This window comes from Zonotrichia albicollis, chromosome 2 (assembly GCF_047830755.1).
Source record: "Zonotrichia albicollis isolate bZonAlb1 chromosome 2, bZonAlb1.hap1, whole genome shotgun sequence".
Lineage (NCBI taxonomy): Eukaryota > Metazoa > Chordata > Aves > Passeriformes > Passerellidae > Zonotrichia > Zonotrichia albicollis.
In genome coordinates this window covers 60501047-60516674 of record NC_133820.1, presented here as the reverse complement: position 1 = coordinate 60516674, position 15628 = coordinate 60501047, and positions in this window count along the sequence as shown.

Below are 15628 nucleotides of genomic sequence, written 5' to 3'. Positions count from 1 at the left end.
CCTCCCTGTGGAGGTGTTTAGGGAAGGACTGGAGCTGGCACTCATTCCAAATCACCCTTTCTGTGAAGAAATTCCTCCTCATGTCCAACCTAAACCTCTCCTGACAAAGCTTGAGACCATTTCCTCTTGTCCTGTCGCTTGTCACCTGGGAGAAGAGGCCGACCCCCACTCGGCTGCGCCCTCCTTCAAGGCACTTGGAGAGAGCAATAAGGTCACCGCTGACATCTTTTCCAGGCTAAAACTTCTCACATGCCAGCAAAGCCTAGCTGTCTCACTGTCACTGTGGTCCCAAGCAGGAGCTAAAGTTAACACCTTCACATAGTGGACTGGGCAGCCCTGTCTGGTATGGGGAGATTTTCTCGATCAAGCCCATTCTGTCCCACTCTGCCACAGGCCACAAAAACTGCTTGGATGACACCAAAATCATCACTGATGGCCTGAGGTGGTGAAACCAAGCAGTGATACTTCCAGAGAGTTTTCCGTATATTTCAATGCATAGGTCCATATGTGTATCTGGGTTGTTTAATTTGTATATTTCTTGTGAGACATGTAGCTCATTCAATCCTTTAACCTTTTAATTAGGGTTACGCTTAGTAACCCAAATGGACCTGTTTTTATAAATTTTAAATGTCGCAATTAAACTCCATCTCCCTCTCTCACACACACACACAAACACAGAGGCAATATTTAAGCAGGAATTTTATATATGTTTTAATGGCACTCAGATTTGTAAAAAAAAAATAAGACTGGAAAATGAATACACTTTATACTCCATTTTCCTGTTTCTTGGACACTATCTCTACACTTCTTAAATCCCCCACCCCCCACATTCTCAACCCAAGGTCTGGCCCTTTGTATTTAAGTCTTAGGTTTAAAGCAAAAACTTCAAAAGAATGAGAATGGAGGACTGCAGTTTTTAAAATCATTTTTAGGAAAATGAGCACCACAAAGGTTTCTCTGATCTTATAATTATAATGGGTACTTGGTTATTGTGGTGCTGGATTCATTATTATAGAATAGATGTGAATACAAAAAACAAATCAAGTTCCTGTTTGACTGCAGCTTACAGAAAGCTAGGTTTTGTCACTAAATGTATTTATTTATTGACTGAGTTTGTTGATCAGGATATGACTGTAGAGATGAAACATCTAACTTTCAAAGTCATTCTTGCAAGACACAGACAGGATGCAATCACTCCATGTACATTTTTGACATCACTGCGATCCACAGTGCAGGCTGCATAACATAAAAGGGCATACATTGCAAGAAAGAACTGGTTTTCCTTTACAGGCTTTCACACTGGGGAAAACTTCCAGACATAAACACAAATCACACACGTAATTTTTTCAGCAGATTGACAAGTATTTCAAATTTGAGCAAGGCTTGATTTCTTTCACAACCAGCTTTGCTTTAACAATCTCACAGTGAGCATCTTGACAGTGGGTGATTGGGTGCCTCTCTGCAGCCCCACTGCAAAGACATAGGAGTTGCATGAGCCATTGTCAGACTGACCAAATTTGGAATCAGAAATGAGAGCCCGTTGACAGCTCAGAAGCAGATAGAAAGTGAGATGCAGTGACTGCAGTTGCTAAAGAGGCTTTCTTGTCTGGTGACACTCTTTTAAGAGGATGTGGACACCTTAAAATTAGTGTGAAAATAGCTATAGCTCCTCTAAATTGGTTACTTCCATAAAGTTAGGATGATGAATTTCACATGTTGCCTTTAAAGATAAACTCCAAATGTTTTGGGGTTTTTTGAGATTTTTTTTTCATCACTTTGTGTAGTGAAGGTCTGAAATATATGACTGTTATGTGTGTTTTCTGGATATTTTTTACCACAGCATTTTCGGAATGTCAAATCTGGTCTTTTTGGTTTAGCTGTGGACCTTCATTAAAGATTCAAGCTATCCTTAGACAATGGATACTTTTATCTTTTGGAAATGGGGAAGTGTTTACTCTTTTTAAAGAAAATGGTACTGTTCTTTTATCAGTTAAATTGGAATTAAAACAAAAAGAAAAAACTCATTTAAGAAATCTTAAACAGCCCGACCTAAAGCAAATTCTGGTTTCAGTTACTTCGCTTTCTCTTGCCTGGATCCCAGCATGGCATCATCATGAGAGATTTGTACATTTCCTGCTGGAGCTCCAGAAGAAAGGTAGATTCAAAAATTGTCACACAGAGGCACAACATTAGCTCAAAACCTGCTTTAACATAGCAGCAGAGTGCCCAGAGGAGAGCTGACTTCCACAGATCTCCTCTTCCACAGGTAGAGAAGTCTGGTATGGGGCAGCCTTTGCTACCAAACTCTAACCCTAGTCCTAAATTTTTTTTGTGTGGGGCAAAGGCTGCAAAAGGAATATGTTCTTCAAGGAAGCTTGTCTTTGTATCCATGTTTTTTTAATATTGATGCAGCTTTGTCACTTTTCAAAATATCATTCCTGCGACATATCAGTGTCAGCAATCTGTTCTGGCTACGTGAACCTCTATCAGAAGAAAACCTTTATTCTGTGGGTCTGGGAAACTCTTTCACTGGTTTTGTCAACAGCCAGTTATAACTTGTTAAAGTGAAAGTACTTTTTATTTGTTTTTAATCAAGTCAAATAAACACATTTTCTTTGATCTTTAAGAACTCCTTTCTTGTTAACTTGCTTTATACTTTTATGTTTTGGCATTCATTGTAAATCTAATTATTTAAAAAGTTATTTTGTTTTACATTATTAAACCTTTTCTGAATTTAAGATAAACAGGGGCATGTTTTGTTAAAGATTAAAAATGAATTTCACACAAAACTGCAAAACGTAGCAAAGATAATAACGTGTAGGCGTCAGACTGTTCCAAAACAAGACTCTCTAGGGGCTCTTCTGAACACACGGCTTCGTTAAAGCCGTGTTCTGAAAGGGCTCAGGAAACCCCTGTCTCTAACCCACCCTTTCCTGAAGCTGGTGAAAGTATTTAGAAAAAAGTTACTGTTGCACGGAGACAAAAAAAAAAAAAATCCCACATATTGCTGAAGGAGCTTATTTTTTCCTGTTTGTTTACCAGCAAAATCTACAGTTTGTAGGATCTTCTTTAGTCAAAACTTTCCCGTCCTCATCATTCAAAAGCAGCCAGCAATCCAATGGGTGACCAGAAAGAGAGCATCAGGATCATACATTCATGTAGGAATGTATGTAGACTTTTTAAACATACTGTAGCATCTAGTGGGGAAATAATACTGACAGACCCTCATTTCGTTATCTGATTTATAAGTCATCAGTGAAATTTAAGTGAAAAGATAATATATCTGTCTTCAGTTCCTTTTTTGGTGGGTCAGACAAGGAAAACCTGTAGTGTTTTGATCCAAGCAATGTACTTGGGTTTAAAAGGAGTCCTTGTTCTCTAGAAGTGATGACTTACTTTGCAGCTTGTCAGTGCTTTTGTAAGTCTAGGAGTACTTTTTTTTGTACTAATCCGTTGTTTGTACTCCGTGAGTCTGTGTTTCCCTGCGCTCTTTGTGCGGGCTCAGACGAGCAGGATGCTGCACCGGGAGAGCCGGTCACTAGGGGATGCTCAGCGCCCGAGCACCCCGCTCCTGCTTCCCTCAGCGCTCGCCAGCCGCCTCTGGTCCGCCTCGCTCAGATGCTCCTGCCCGGTTTGAGTACTTTTTCACTTGCAGTGCGGTGAGAATTATGGAAAAACAAGGTCAAAAGATAAAAAGCAAGGTATGTGCAACAGCTGAAGCTATATGGGCAGTACTTGACAGAATGCTGGTAGGCTTATTTCCAAGTTAATGGGTTGATAGCTATTTTCAGTAAGCTCTATTACCTCCCTGTGACACTATTAAACTAATCCTGCAGGCTGAGTCCAACATTTAACCAAGCCAGTGTTCACGTAGTCAGGACCTCTGGTCTGAAATCAGATCCCTCATGAGAATTCAAAGGAAAATATTTTTGTGTTTCCCCTCAGTCTGGAGTGATTTTTCTCCCAGAAGCGTACCCACTCTGAACATATAGGTGAGACTAAGAGCACACTTCCTGTAAGAGTGTCTTCCTACGGGAAACCTTGAATTTAATTAATGGTAGTCACAGCTGAAAGAATTGAATGGAACATTACTTCCTAGTCCTGCTACTGTGCAGGAAAAAAAAAATCCCACAAGAGTTTGCCAAAATGCCTAGCAGCAAAAGGGGAGTCTGAGACTGCTCTGACTCATAACCACATCCATTAAGCAGCTAAATAATCAGAAGTCACCCTAATTTCCTACTATGGCTGACTACAATAAATGAACCCATAATCACCAAACTGAAAAGTTGGCATTCTGCACAGAAAACAGGCATTTTCAGCAAAAATATGTGCAGCACTAAGAAAATTTTTTCTTTTCCCTCTAAGAAACTGTCAATCAAAAAAATCTCCATGTGCATTTTCTGTTATTTTAAAAATGAAATTGTGACCAAGTTTCTCATCCAGCCACCATGTGCTACTTAAGAGCTAAGCCCACAGGTATCATGATGGTGTCTGGCTTAGAAACAGTTAAGGCTTGAATCTTCAAAGGCAACAATGTGTTGAACTCCTCAGGATATGAGCCAGCCAGTGTCTAGGTTTAGCCAGCAAAATCAGAAATAGTTCTTGAGCCTCTCAAACATTGGCCAGGCTTGGGCTTAGTTTTAAATCTGATGAGTCATTTTGACAGAAAACTGTAGCTTGCTCTCTTCTAGGTAGACAGAGGTCATAGCTTACAGTAAGCTCACAGGCAAGTCTTGACACTTATAGAGGGCTTGCTTGATTTACAGAGAGTTCCACACAGGTGCAATGATCCCACACACTGGAGAATGGAGTTCACTGAAGGAGCAAAAAATATCATTGTTTTTTGTAATGGAGAACTATTCCACTGTTTCTGCAGGAAAAGCTTTTATTGCATTCAACAATATTATATTGTAAGGGGTGGTGAAGTTAATTGTTTCTAAGGAGAATATAGTGTATCACAAATTTTATTTTTTGTTCCTACTTTTTTTTAAAACTTTTTATTTTGTTAAACTATGAGTATACATTTTCCACGGATGATTTTATTCATACTTCCTTACTTCAGGTTTTCCACATAATGGGCTTAACTTGTTTTGATCTTCATGCTGCATCTCTTAATTCTGAGTCTTTAGAGCTACCTACCTGTTCCATGGCATGAGTTATTTTTTCGTTATAGGTGTCATACCAACAGCTTAAATCATGCTCCTTTGCTCCAGTTTATTGCCATGAGATGCTGATTGTGTGTTGCTGGAACTTTGTAACAATGAGATTTCCTATTCAGTTTATATCATACCATGCTTGTGACAGAAACTGTCAGTGAATTCAAAGAGTGGCAACTTTATACTTACTAAGTAAAGAATATTGCAGCAAAGAGCCAATACAAGTTTTTTTTCACAGCTGTTGCAGCACGTACCATTACAAATTTGTAGAAAGTTTTGTATTTAACATACCGAACTGAAACTAAAGAAAAAAGAAACAAATTACAATAATGCCACTGGGTAAATTCTCTATTTTTATCTCTATTTTTGCAAAGGAAGATTGTGGATCAGCTTCAGAATGACCTTCAATAGAAGGAAAGAAGGAGAGAAGGAAAGAAGGTGAGAAATAGAAAGAGAGAAAGAAAGAGAGAAAGAGAGAAAGGGAGAAAGAGAAAGAGAGAAAGGGAGAAAGGGAGAAAGGGAGAAAGGGAGAAAGGGAGAGAGAAAGAGAGAAAGAGAGAAAGAGAGAGAGAAAGAGAGAAAGAGAGAAAGAGAGAAAGAGAGAAAGAGAGAAAGAAAGAGAGAAAGAAAGAGAGAAAGAAAGAGAGAAAGAAAGAAAGAAAGAGAGAAAGAAAGAGAGAAAGAAAGAAAGAAAGAAAGAAAGAAAGAAAGAAAGAAAGAAAGAAAGAAAGAAAGAAAGAAAGAAAGAAAGAAAGAAAGAAAGAAAGAAAGAAAGAAAGAAAGAAAGAGAAGAAATAAATTTAAATAATTAGATTTAGGCTGGAGCAAAAATGCAAATTAACTGTGAAAACTTGCGTGGTTTCTTCCTCTGAAGGACTTTTTTAAGTTGTGAAAGATTACCGGAAAAACAAACCCCAAGCCATTTATTCAAAGAAGCAAACAGTCCTGAAAGGGTTTGGGAAATATATACAGTGGACATTTCAAGACAGACTGTCATATCCTCCTCTGAGAGTAAATTTGCGTGAATACCTTTGTGGTGAAGGATCAGAGTGGGCAGATCAAAGCAATATACAAGCTCAAGGGAGATGAGGAGGGGGAAGGAGGTCGATATTTAGATTCAAGAGCTCCTCTTGACTTACTGAATCCTGCCCACTGATGTTACAAAGAGCCATGCTGTATAATTATTTTCATAACATCTTAATAAACTTGAATATTAAGTTAACTTGATCTCATCCCTCTTCCTTCTTCCCTGACTGTTCTTATTATAAGCAGTTGTGCTCAAACTTCATTGTTCTGGTCATGAAAACTTAATATCTGGACAGAAATCGTTCAGAGCCAGTTTATAGCCATTTGTTCTGGTGGCTTTTAGTTCACATGGTTCTTTCTTCATGAAGAGGACATGAAAACTCTGCATCATCTGTTCCTTTGATAATCCCAACAACCCTTCCCAGAATACACTCCAGTCTTACATTCTTGAACATGCATAGTCAACCTTTTGTAGAGTCCTTCAGATGAGGTCACATCAGTGCATGCACAGCTACAGTAATACAATTCTTCTTATACAGTTTAGGATCACGTTTGGGTTTTATAACTGCTTCACACTGGTGCTTCATAGGATATTCTGCTTCTTAGGCTTTCTATTCATCTCAGATGCTTGATTGGCAAGCACTTAGTTTGCTGTGGGAAGTCTTTTTTTAATCTCTAGTCAGAGATCTTGTTTTATTTTGTTGCATTTCTATTATTCTCATGTCATTCATGTGTGATTATTCTGATGTTCCTCTGGTTTCAGACCTCGTGACTTTCTGGGTTACCATTAACTTTAATTAACATATTTCTATTTCTTGAGTGACCATCAGCTATGGAAATATGAAATAAGACTGATCCTAAAAATAGATCCCAAGGAACTCCAATATATGCTGAATCATTGCATTTCAAGGCACTCCATTGTAGTCTACTGTGTAAACTTCTATTCAAATTTTAATCCTACCATTTCCACCCTTCTTCTCAATCTTAAACCTTTTTCCTTATAATATCTCAAGTACTAAACTAAAATTGTGCTTAGATGAGAGCTGTACTTTATTATTTTCAAACTTTCCTTTTCACAACCAAATAAGGATATTTTATTGCTATGACACTGCCTCCTCTTGGAAATTGACATTTTTTTCAGTCTACATTATTTTCCAATTACCCAATGCCTAATTATACTCTCCTTCAAAGTTCATCATAAAATTATGCATATTGTTATAATCAGATTATTGATTCTACTGCTATCTAAATTACTCCTTCCCTCTCTTTCATAAATAAAGCTCCTAAATGTACCACAAACTAACAGATAAAAACAATATTTGTCAGATATACTGAAAACCCATATTGTAAGATTTGTGATTACTGTGCTGATTCTTTGGGAACTGAGGATGAAAATCACCTAAGCTATAACATTTTGGTTATTCAGCTCTTAAAAATTTTCTGCCACCTTGGAAATAGACATTTCCAGTTCTACAGATTTCTTCAAAATTAGCATTCAGTCTTGCTGCAATGACATACCTTCTCATTCTGCTTGGAAACTAAGAAAGAATGCTAACTTTTGGGGACTCTGCCCTGGCCAGAAATTGGATCTACATCAAATTTCAAGAATGGCTGTATCTGCACAAAAATTATGATTATTATTTTTCCAAATTTGATTTTCCCTCTAGATTCCTACTAAAGCTGGTTGCAGTAAAAGCTATAGCTTTTGGCTTTTCTTTGAGAATAGCACACTGACCATCCTGAAAAGATAAAAAAGTCCTTTGAAATAGAGAGGAAGGAAGAGTGTCTGGAGCCTTCTCCTCTGGGATATTTATGTCTAAAGAGCATAAATAAGGATCATACCCTAAATGATGTGCTGGATTGTAGCTTCTCAGTGCACAAGATTTGGCAAAACGAGGCCAGATATTTCTTCTCGTAGTAGAGAGGGAACATGGGGATCTGGTCTGTGTCCAAGACAAATAACCTACTTTTCATTATATGCTGAAAAATGGTATTGGGATTGGGTGATAAGCTATTTCAACTATTCTTTCTCTTTGAATGGTAGATATTTTTGACTATGCTTCTATTCTGGCTTATTTCATACCCATTTTTATGAACACAAGACCAAAGCACCAGGCTTCACTATACAAATGCAATAACTACACTATGCCAGTGTTGGTCCCAAGCATTCTTAAAACAAAGTCTATTTAGTGTGCTTCCAAAACTCTAAGAATTTTTCCAATCTTTAAATAAAGAGACAATTGCGCTTACATCAAGTGTACTTGGCATTTTGCATTACTCTTATTTAGCTCAGCCTGCCAACACATTTTGTTTATTCCCTGAAGCAGTGCTCAGATCCAGCCTAAAATATGTGCTTCTGCACATTCCTGGGTGGTTTTCAAAGACAGACTGAAATAGATACTCATTCTTCGAGACATGTTCCTGAAGGTCTACAAACTGGAACCCACCAATTTGTCCATGGGGGGATGGAAGGCATTATTATGTAATTATTAATTAAATAATTAATGGATACATTATATTATTTAGCCTGGGCTGCCCAGGGAGATGGTGGGGTCACTGTCCCTGAAGGTGTTTAAGGACAGACTGGCTGTGGCACTCAGTGCCATGGTCTGGTTGACAAGGTGGTGTTCAGTCAAAGGCTGGACTTGGTGATCTCTAAGGTCTTTTCTAACCTAATTGATTCTGTGATTCTGGGATCTCAGATAGCTTCTTACTAGTCTGGCAGTGAGAGGCTAATGCAATAATGTACTATTCTGCTTCAATGCCACATTTCCCAATGGTTTTATCTGGCAGTTTTCCTGTAAGCTTGTGAAATTATTCATTCCTCATTTCATATCTAATATGCCATGAGCTCATACTTTCTTTAGTCTAATGACAGATATGATGGGAAAAAATCTGCTGTCAGTTGATATCTTCATCTGCTCTGCTTCCAGTGGCAACTCACGCATGTTGTAAGAACTGATAACTTACTGAGTTTGGTATCACTGTGGTTTCCCAAAAAGTTGCCCCAAATTCCAGAAGGAGAGAATTCCTCTGAAGGAAGATTACAGAGATAAAGAGCATGAAGTGATGTGTTTGGCCCTCATTCTAGATATGCTTATCTATTATTAACTACTGTCTGGCATATTTGAACATAATAAGATGTGAATGTTAGGCGATAAGAAAGAGAAGAGTAGATTTCAGGATTATTTCTCTGTTCAAAGGATTTGACATCTGTCCTATCCCCCACTTCCTTTCCTAGCATTTAAAACCACAAGCTAATGAATTATGATAATACATTAGCCTTTGTAATACTGCTAAAATAGTTCTATAATTTGAAAAATTACGAATAAAGAAACTCAACCCAATACATTAATTCAGAGGTTAAAAGTCACAGCAATAATTATGGAATAGAACTCCTTGAAACTCCATCTGTGTTTATTCACAATAAAATATTAAGAAAACATAGCCTGTCTTGTAGCCAAAGGAAGGATGTTATGTGCTTACTTACTGAAACAAGAAAGCTAAATAACAGTTTTCCATTGTCTCCCACTCACATATTTTTCTTGCTTTTCCTAATTTTCCTGTAGTAAAACATAACTTGCTGACTTTGCGAATTATGTTATTAAATTTTTGGAAAACATTTCCTATTTTCTGCATGAATTCCGTGAACACAACAGTGCCAGATTTTCCTTGAAACTTTGAAAGTCCAGGGAGTCAGTGTCTAAGTATGGAGACATGGCATGCATTATCAAGTTTTCTCTATATCTTCTTACTTTCTTTATCTTTTCCTGGGCACTGAGCCTTTTTCTTCTCTTGCAATGCATACTCCACTTTGGCCTTCCTCCTTACTAGCAGTGAAATCTGTATTACAGGCGTACTTTAAAAGTTGGTTGTTCTTTTCAAGCACAAAAGAAGCAGAAGAAGAAAAACAATAAAGACATAAAGTATTTGCTCCTTGTCATCTAGGTGAAGATTGTACAAGAAGTCATTTATAACAGGCTATGAGCCTTAATTACAGAGTTTGTAGGTGGGTAATGTTTAGTCCTCACTCCGTAGGCTCTTCCTTCCTCTCTAGATCACTGTTCCTTGGAGCTCACAATGTGTCTGCATTTTCCTAAAAAATCATTGTATCTTCCTCTCCAGGAAGTGGCTTGTTCTTTTATAGCAAAGCCAAACTTTGTCCTCTTTAAAGGCCATATATCCTCTGCTGTCTAGGGACAACAGCATTGGACACATCTGTCTAGACATGCTAGAGCATGCATTCCCTCTTCCTACACTGATGAGATGACATTCCTGTAAAACAGACTTTACAGCTACTTCCTTGTGTCAATGCAGATGCAGAACTGATTTTGAGGGCTATTTGTCCTTACACACAGTTTTTTTCATAAACATGCCTGTAAGATGAACCATAATTTTTCATAAGTAAGCCTGTGTGGGTCACTGCTCATCCATTCTTTCCCATGATATAAAGCACAAAACAAAATAAAATAGATCATGGGGTTTTTTTGAGTAAGCTGGACCCTAACATTTCAAGAATAAAGACAGCCTATTCATTCCCTGTTGATTCTTTGTGGTCCACTGTTGGGGAATGTGGGGTGTCCTATAAATGTTATTTGATAAAAGCTGAGGCTAGGCACCCTGCTGTTTTTAAGGATCATGCTGAGACGAACTGCTGGTAGGATATGCAAGAGAGCAGATTTGTTTATCCTTATTTCTCCGCTCACATCCCTGAGCACACATGGTTGCTGTTTTTGTTTTGACTAATTTTGACTTTTTTAAATGTGAGAAAAGTGGTTAAAATGAAGTCATCCCTGTCTGAAGCTGGGACTCGTGTGAAACAGTGGAAATGCTGACAGGCCTCTGGCTGGAGCAGAGTGAATAGCTGTCCTCCAGGGCTGGATGCTCTCCTGCCCTCCCAGTCCCATTCATACCATTGTTCTCAAGGAAGAGGAAACCAGGCAGTGGCATAAGAAAGCCCACATGCTTCTTACTCTTCAGCACACTGGGTTTGCCCAAGATCTTGTAGAAACTCAGAATCTGGTGAAAAGTTGCAGTTATGTATTTTCTTTTCTTACCTGCTTGAATCTACCTTATGATTTTCCCAAGAGCCAATCAGTATGGAGTTTAAGAATTTGAATCACATCTGGTCATCGAGTTCTGCAAGCAATGGCAGTGAATTGTGATCATTTTATGTCCAGGATTTCACTTATCTATGAATACAGAGATTTTGCTGGTTTCTTAAGCTAGAGGGCATTTTCTTCCCATGCAGGTTTTCTGCTAGTTACAAAAAGTTAAAAAATATTGTTTATCGATATTAGCTATTTCTCTTTGTGTAAAATATGCAGGCATCACAATATAGGACAAGGGTCACGGTCTACTAGGTAATGTACATAGAGAGAATGAAAATATAATTTTTACTGTAAGAAGGCTATACTTCAAGCTTAAGAAAAGTCAAGAGATGGAGCTTGTAGACCAGCCCTGCAACCTTTAATTTTTTGTATCATAGCTGAGGATTTAAAATGCTCTTGGGAATTCAGACACATGCTTGCAAGTGTAAGTCCGTCTGTGGTATCATAGGTAGGAAGGCTCTGCAGAGGGCTCTGGACAGGCTGGGTTGATGAGCCAAGGCCAATTGTATGAGGTTCAACAACACCAAGCACTTGGTCCTGCCCTTGGGTCACAACCCCAGACGGTGCTGGAGGCACTGAGGGCAGTGGCTGGAAAGCTGCCCAGTGGAAAAGGAAATGGGAATGCTGGTCAATGGCAGCTGAACATGAGGCAACTGTGCCCAGGTGGCCAAGAAGGCCAGTGACTGGCTTGTGTCAGCAATAGTGTGGCCAGCAGGACCAGGGCAGTGATGGTCCCCTGTCCTTGGCACTGGTGAGGCCACACCTTGAATACTGCGCTCAGTTCTGGGCCCTCACTGCAAGGAGGGCATTGAGGGGCTGGAGAATATCCAGAGAAGGGCAACAGAGCTGGGGAAAAGTCCAGAACACAAGTCCTGTGAGAAGCAGCTAGGGGAGCTGGGGGTGTTAGCCTGGAAACAAGGAGGCTCAGGGGAGAACTTATTGCTCTCTACAAATGCCTGAAAGAAAGATGTAGCCAGGTGGGGGTCAGTCTCTTCTCTGACATAACAAGTGACAAGATAAGGGGAAACGGCCTCAGGTTGGCCAGGGAGGTTTAGATTGAATATTAGGAAAAATTTCTTCACTGAAAGGATTGTCAAACTCTGAAAGGGGTTGCCCTAGGGAAGTGGTAGAGTCACTATCCCTGGAAGTATTACAAAATTGTGTTGGTGTGGCACTTGGAGATGTGATACAGTTGGCAATGCTGGGGTAATGGTCGGACTCAATGATCTTAAAGATCCTTTCAAGCCGAATGATTCTATAATCATCTTTAGCTAACTAAATTAAGTCAGGCTAACTACAATTCCAGGAAGACTGTCAAAGTGGAAGGTATCAGTAGAGACAGCTGAGAAGAGATATTCTAGAAGCATGGTTAAGAAACTAATCTTGGCAGCAGGTAAATTGGTAGATTAATTTGCTTTTGAGACAACTCCTTACCATATCAATGATAAAATTGTTGGGAGAAGAATTTCATTCCAAGATAGATTTTTTATTTTACTGAACTCAGGCTTGTGAGTAGTTTCACTTTTTTTTCTGTTATATTGCTTCACCTACTGACTCATGTGGGGAATAATCACATTGGGACTTGTGGAGAATGCAGGCAGGCAGACCACTACTTGGAAATATAGGGTGTAGTGTCTACTAAGCGTTACATGGAAGAAGTCATGGCTCATTCCTGTGGTGATCATGGCATTCAAAGAGTGCAGTGCAATGAGGTTGCTGCTGCTTTAAAGAACTTGCAAAGATCTCTGTGTTTGTAAGCAGTCAATGTACTTGTCTTAGGACAGTTCCAGAAATATATTTTCCCAAGAATCATTCATATTTAACCCAAGTTTAATTGGAACCTTTTTCTTTTTTTTCATCCGGAAGTTTATTTCCTGGAAGTCATTGGGACAGCTGTGTGACTTTAATGATCTAGATTTTTAATACAGAGATTGCAGTGTGGTTTCGTCAATGTATTATTGGCAACGGTGCCAAAAAAACTCATCACCAAGTGCAATTATTAAGATCCTGAGGAAAAGAAAGATCCATCCTACTTTTTATTCTCTTCTGATTAATGCTACATTTGAGGCTTGAAGAAGAAGTTTTGCGTCATATCTTCCTGGGTGAGACTGTAATAACCAAATCCAGATGTCTACATGATAGATTCCTGGAGCTAAACCTACCAGCTTTGCTGTCCATGATGCTCTTGTCTTACAGAAATACAAATTATTCAGGACTTAAGGAGATGCATCCTCTCCTTTGACCTGTTGGAATCCACTGGTGCACTTTCTTTAGGTATTATTAAGGATTCACACAAATATCTAAGTATTAACAGATTTATCCTTTTACTTAATAAATCAGCAGCTGACTTATAGTGAGATTAAGATATTTGCCCCAAATCAAAAAAGCCTGTTACAAATGTTGGAAATGACAAATGATCTCTTTGGCAGGCTAGACAGAACATCCCTCCCATTTTCAAACTATTTGGAACCTTTGTATTGGCACTGTATTTCTCTATGTCCGGCAGCTATATTTCCCTCTTGATTCTGCTTCAGCAATAATTCAAACACAAACTTAAATGCTACTAAAACTAAATTGGATTTCAGCATGTGTTTCTCTCATGAGCCTGTAAATCATATAATCATATAATAATTCTAGTTGAAAGGATCTTAGGACCTCATCTGGCCTAAGCCCACTCCCTCACTCCAAATGGAGTGAGCTTTGAAGTTACACTGTGTAGGTCAGGGCCTCGAGTACCTTTGAGAATGAGGATTCTGCTGCAGCCTCTTCTCCCACCTAGGCACCTCCTTAGGAAGATTTTTCCCTTACATCTAATAACAGCTCCCCAGCTGAGCTTTTCTCTCTGAGAAGAATCTGTTATCTGTAACCACCCATTAATTAGTTGTAGACAGCAATCAGGTCTCTCCTTTGGCTGACGTTCTCTAAGCTGAGTGAACCCAGTTCTCTCATTCTCATGTCATGTACTCACCCCCTTACACATTTTGGTAGCTTTTCTACCGGTCTTGCTCTAGCTTGTCCTTCTTGTACTGAGGATCCCCATACTGGGCACAGCAGATCAGATTTCTCTCACACTGACCAGAGGGGACACCACTCTGCTCAGTCTGCTGGCTGTGCTCTTTGTGATGCAGCTCTTGTTCAGTGCTGCACAGCAATACTGACGCAGAGCAAGCACCATGGAGGAGAGGGCACAAATTGCAAACACTAAGCAGGTTCTGCCTTTATTTATAACCATGTGAGATCATTTCTGTTCTTCGCCTGAAGGCTGACTCCTTCCATAAGCAAGAAGAAAATCAGAACGGGAAAGATCCACAAATTCATCAAACACTGACTGCCTTTGAATTTTGGTTCAAGACTCTTTTTAGTTTCAAAACTGCATTTGATGATTTATGCATTAGTTTGTCACTGCTTAATGCAACATATTATTTTAATATGTATGCCTTTCAAGTGCCTCCACTGAGCCACAAATTTTTCTCACTAAGGTGCTGGTAAGGGGATGTGCTCAGTTGAATTTGGCAAACTCAGATATCTCAGACAAAAATGAATTTGTGGTGCACCTGTTTTACATTTGGAGATTCACACCAGCAAAAAAGGAATGTCTTCATAATGTCGGTTCAATTTTGAGTGATATAGCTTCATTTTATCAGATTAGAAGCACTGTGTAGAAGACCAAACCATGAAATCAATCAGAATTTATGCTATTAGTCTCTTTATGTAGTTGCTGGTTAATGACCACTTTGACCTCTCTGACATTCAAAGCTAAAGAAAAATAGGAAAAAAGAGAGAACACTTGAAGTTGTTAAAGCTAACAGAATAGTATTTATAGTGTGCCTAAAAAATCTAATCAGATATCTGGATGTACAAATTCAACATCAGCAGTAGTTAGGATCCAGTTTTTCATCCTTGACCACTATCAAATAGAGTTTCCTGGCCTGGAGTTCAGCCATGCTCTTTGATTCACTTGCAATCCCATGGCCAGACAAGGCCAGAACATAATCTAATGATCTCTAATGCTCCAAACTCCCACTGAATTCCTGTCCAGTGTGTACAAAATTTTCCTAAATCAATCTGTGAAGGAGTGCACAGACTGGAGCGACACATGCCCTACTCCAGTGAGTTTCTAGCACTAACTTTTGCTTTCACTATTTAAATAAAGTTCCTTCTTTTTTGGATGACTTGGCAAACATTTAAGGCTCTTTTGAATGCTTTATATTGGTCTGTAAACACACGTGTCAGTTTTTTGGGGGTGGGTTTAGTTATTGTTCATAGCCTTTTGTGGCCTCTGACTGACATTTCCTATTATTTAAACAGCTAATTAGTCCCTTTTTATTAGGTGTA